This window comes from Oncorhynchus gorbuscha, linkage group LG14 (assembly GCF_021184085.1).
Source record: "Oncorhynchus gorbuscha isolate QuinsamMale2020 ecotype Even-year linkage group LG14, OgorEven_v1.0, whole genome shotgun sequence".
NCBI lineage: Eukaryota > Metazoa > Chordata > Actinopteri > Salmoniformes > Salmonidae > Oncorhynchus > Oncorhynchus gorbuscha.
In genome coordinates this window covers 74,390,881-74,396,131 of record NC_060186.1, presented here as the reverse complement: position 1 = coordinate 74,396,131, position 5,251 = coordinate 74,390,881, and the positions used below count along the sequence as shown (strand labels likewise).

General features: G+C 44.1%; 1 long non-coding RNA gene across 1 annotated transcript; it reads right to left on the bottom strand.

The window, feature by feature from the left end:
- Positions 1 to 2,265: 2,265 nt before the first annotated feature.
- On the bottom strand, positions 2,266 to 3,551 carry LOC123995944. Its single transcript, XR_006831913.1, has 4 exons — positions 3,478 to 3,551; positions 3,339 to 3,394; positions 2,504 to 3,199; positions 2,266 to 2,426 (listed from the first exon to the last, which is right to left on the bottom strand). It is a non-coding gene; the product is annotated as an uncharacterized LOC123995944 (long non-coding RNA).
- Between the last annotated feature and the right edge of the window lie 1,700 nt (positions 3,552 to 5,251).

Genomic DNA, 5,251 nt, shown 5'->3' with positions numbered 1-5,251 from the left:
GAGTACCAGATCAATGTTCAGGGGTAATAGCTATATACAGAGAGTACCAGATCAATATTCAGGGGTAATAGCTATATACAGAGAGTACCAGATCAATATGCAGGGGTAATAGCTATATACAGAGAGTACCAGTACCAGATCAATGTGCAGGGTAATAGCTATATACAGAGAGTACCAGATCAATATTCAGGGGTAATAGCTATATACAGAGTACCAGATCAATATGCAGGGGTAATAGCTATATACAGAGAGTACCAGTACCAGATCAATGTGCAGGGTAATAGCTATATACAGAGAGTACCAGATCAATGTGCAGGGGTAATAGCTATATACAGAGAGTACCAGATCAATGTGCAGGGGTAATAGCTATATACAGAGAGTACCAGATCAATATTCAGGGGTAATAGCTATATACAGAGAGTACCAGATCAATGTGCAGGGGTAATAGCTATATACAGAGAGTACCAGATCAATGTGCAGGGGTAATAGCTATATACAGAGAGTACCAGATCAATGTGCAGGGCAATAGCTACATACAGGGAGTACCAGATCAATGTGCAGGGGTAATAGCTACATACAGGGAGTACCAGATCAATGTGCAGGGGTAATAGCTACATACAGTTAGTACCAGATCAATGTGCAGGGGTAATAGCTATATACAGAGAGTACCAGATCAATGTGCAGGGGTAATAGCTATATACAGAGAGTACCAGATCAATATTCAGGGGTAATAGCTATATACAGAGAGTACCAGATCAATATTCAGGGGTAATAGCTATATACAGAGAGTACCAGTACCAGATCACTTTACAGGGATATGAGGTAGATATGTACTAGGCAGGGTAAAGTGAGCAGGCATCAGAATAGATACGAGTACATTAAATAACAGCATAATGAGTGAAACTGATTGTGTTGTGTCAGTATGTTTCAGGGTTTCCCCAAACTCGCTCCTCAGGACTACAAGGGGTGCTTTTAAACTACACAGCAGATTCAAATAATCAACTCAAACTTTGATAATTTGAATCAGCGGTGTAGCATTTGGGCAAAAAACATGTGCACCCAAGGACCAACTTTGGGAAACACTTATATAGTTGTGTGGGTGACAATTCTATCCTCCTGAATCCTGACTACAAGAAAGTAGGAAGTACCAGTGACTCAGTCAATAAGAAAGTGGTGAGATGAAGCAGATGCTAAACTACAGGACTGTTTTGCTATCACAGACTGGAACATGTTCCGGGATTCTTCAGATGGCATTGAGTACACCAGTCACTGGCTTTATCAATAAGTGCATCGAAGACATCCCCCCAACAGTGACTGTACGTACACACCCCAACCAGAAGCCATGGATTATAGGCAACATCTGCACTTAGCTAAAGGGTAGAGCTGCTGCTTTCAAAGAGCGGGACTCAAACCCAGAAGCTTATAAAAAATCCTGCTATGCCCTCAGATGAACCATCAAACAGTCAATGTTTCTATATAAGGACTAAGGTTGAATCGTAGTACACCAGCTCTGATGCTCGTTGGATGGGGCAGGGCTCGCAAACTATTAGTCAATAAAGGGAAGCATAGCCAGTCGCACTACCCTCTAGACATATCAAGCAGTGATGCAGCTCTCAATAGTGCAGCTGTAGAAGTTTAAGGATACAGGGGCCTGTGGCAAATCTTTTCAGCCACCTGAGGGGGATGAAACGCTGCTGGGTGCCCTTTTAACTATGCTGACCACATTTAGTGCTTAGTGATGCCAGGATTCTTTAACCTCAACCCACTAAAGCCCTGTTGATGTGGGCATGCCCTCTTCCTGGCTACCATCAGATAATTGGTCTTACTGAAGTCAAGGGAGAAGTTGTCCTGGCACCACACTGTCAAGTATGACCTCCATGTAGTCCATGGTCATTTACCAGACAAATCCCAAAGTCCCCCCAGCTCTCAATGATTTTAGGCTGGGCATCTGTATAGCATTGTGACAAGTGCCAAATTTGAAAGGGCTTCATAAAAGGTTTTGATTGAGCATGAGAAGTGTCTGCAGCTGGTGTCCTATGGCCTGAAACAGCCATGTTACCACTGACAAGCCTTGGTCATGTTGAAATGAACACTATAGAGCCACAAAGGACAGCGGATTAGGAAGTCAGCAAATGCTTAAGTGGCGGAAATTCCTAAGACGAAGACATGAGCTCTGCAAGGGACAGTCAATCTCAACTGGATTTGGTAGATAAGGACGGCTGTAGAAAAGTGGAGCAGGACAGAATGGCCAGAAGTCACATTAGATGACATGTATATTGTACAAACTGAATGTTCCTACTAGTGTGTAGAACCAAACAATAATTGAGGAAAATATATAAGCCAACCCAAACTATATACATTTCTCAAGTAGGTTTATTAGCAATCAACGGAGCCATGAAACAGCAGGATCCAGGTTAGCACAGAACCTGAGGATGAGAGAAAGTGTTACAGCTGCTCAACACATCAGAAAACAAGTGACAGAACTCAAAACCAAAAACATTACCTTCTACTGGTCACTGCCGGCGGGCATGAGGATATAGTGGTCGGTATTGGACGGGAGCAGGACGGTACCTCACAAAACCAGCTGAGCTCCATTGGTCATTTCCATGCTCATATTTGGTTCTTAAATGGGTGATGATGCCAGCAGGGAACTTCCTAGTGATGAACAGCTCCCCATAATTAGCTTCAAGACCTTCCTGGCTCGGTTCTGGTCCAATAACTTTGGATAGGGGTGGGGCTATTGTAGCAGGGAGTAGGGCTGGAATAGAACCTGCCTCAACTGCACCCTCAGGAAGTGGGAACCGTTGGTGTTCAAACTCACTCTGACTGTTGCCATGTTCGTAAACACTCTCAAAGTGAGAGATTTCCCCTGCCTGGTAGTTACTTGAAGACTCACACAGTGGAGGTAAAGGAAGAAAACTAGGGTAAGCTACTCCTGCAGAAAGACATCCAGTCTGTTCAGGAGCCTGAGGAACAAGGTAAGGTGAAGCAGTAGTCTTCAGGGGAGCAAAACTCTGAATATCAAGATTGGAGCCCCCATCAATAGGACTCCTAGAGTCAACAGGAACAGGGAGGCTTGAACCAGAAGAAATGGGTTCATGTTTAAGGAAGTAACGTGTGTAGGTGTTAATTTGGCTGGGTTTGACAAGTGGACCATATAGATTTGAAGTTCTTGGGTAGACTTGGCCCAACCTGTAGGCTGAGGAGAGAAGAGCATATTACTTTTAACATCTTAGGAAAGTCACTAATCAAACCTTAAGTGAGAGTACAAAAAAAAGAAGGTATTGGCAGATATTACCCAAGACATGTTCCATAAAGTAATCCATTGTTGTTCTTACCTTGTTGATAGGGATAGCAATGAACATCCCAGAACAGCAAAACCAGGAACAGCCCCCTAGATAACAACAAACAGTTACATGATGTAGACTACAACACTTACTGAAACAATGAATCCCATTCACATTCACATTAACTTACACTACACAGCACTTGGAAGCCATAACAGTCCTTGAACATGTGAAGTATAGAGAAATAACTGTGGCGTGTATTTATATGTTGTAGAGGACAACCTGTAACCAATCACAGCCTGATTGGACAATGCTGGCCAGCTGGTGTTAATTCACTTGCCTTGTCTAACTCCAACTCAACCCCTACGTCCTTATATCCAATTTCAGTCAGATGCACACAAGGGCAACTGGGTAGGGATAATGGTTGGTGTGGATCTGGGCCTCAATTAACTTCAGCTGTCCATCGTTATCTAATCGGCTGTGATTGGTTACAGGGTGTCCTCTACAACATATAAATACACTCCAGCATCTCTTCTCATCACATTAACAATTCTCATTGTGCAATAGCTGTAGTTTGAGTGACGTTTGAGTGACGTTTGAGTGACGTTTGAGTGACGTTTGAGTGACGTTTGAGTGACGTTTGAGTGACGTTTGAGTGACGTTTGAGTGACGTTTGAGTGACGTTTGAGTGACGTTTGAATTGGAGCTTTGGTGGTTTTAAACTGCGTGTGTTCATTGTAATCCCTATCAACAAGTTAAGAGCACCAACTGGCTGTGTTCAACAGTGTTGGGGAAATGTTTTTGCCACGACCTTTTGGTGTGATTTTTTTTTTTAAGGTCTTTAACGTCAGTTTTCAGCTTCTAAAAGAGAATAGTACTAAACATCGATTCATTATCTTCCCCAGCCTACAGAATGGACTCACTTTCCCTGAGGTTGTCTTAACCGCGTGATCGACCTGGCTATGACCAAAGAACTGTTGTACCTGCCCTTCAAAGCTCCCTGGTCCTGTCGCATCTGGGAGTTGTGGTGTTGTCCCAGTGTTCAGCGTTCTGATCCAAACTCTTATAAAAGGATTCATAAGACTGCTGCTTCCCCCTTCATTCCTCAGACTCCTGAACAGGCTGGGTGTGTTCCTGCTGGAGTACCTTACCCTAGTTTACTTCCACTACCTCACCTTTCAGTCTCCAAGTAAGTTCCAGGCAGGGCTTCTCTCAGATTGAATGTCTGAAGACCAACGGTTCCCACTTCCTGAGGGTGCAGTGGCGGCAGGTTCTATTCCAGCCCCACTCCCTGCTACAGAATCCCCACCCTGAGTTGTTAGACCAGAGCCTAGCCAGGAAGGGCTTGAGGCTAATTATGGTGAGCTGTTCATCACTGAAGATCCCTGCTGGCACCATCAGCCATTTCAGAACCTGCTATGAGCATGGGAATGACCAATGTAGCTCGTCCAGCTTCATCTGGTACCATCCTACTGTCACATGCAAGCAGCTGTTTCCTGAACCCAGTGATACCAAGGTAAAGAGGACTCTAGCTCTGCCAAGGGTCAGGTTGGCTCCAGTCCTTCCCAGCAGAGCCAGGGAGTAACTATGGTTTTCATGACAGTACTGTCATGAAACCACAGGTATATTTTTTTTCCAGCCATTTTCTGTGCAGTATAATACACTAAAGCATGACTAACTTGTTCTGGGTGTCTGATGCTCCCCAGGTTGTAGCTGGTTCCAGTTCTTCTCAGGTCATCTCCAGTTCTGACCCTCGGAACCTTTGACAGGATGTTCTAGACCCGTGGTCCCCTGGCTTAATCCGTGCTCTCTGGAATGAGTCAGAAGTAGGGTTCCTGGATTTCTGTACATAATTGTAACCAATATACGTTGCTAATACTTTTAGCACTTTGTTGTGTTCCTCAGATCCCAGTCAACGGCTGTAGTTTTGGACATCACTATTACTACAGTCATAGGGTCTACTA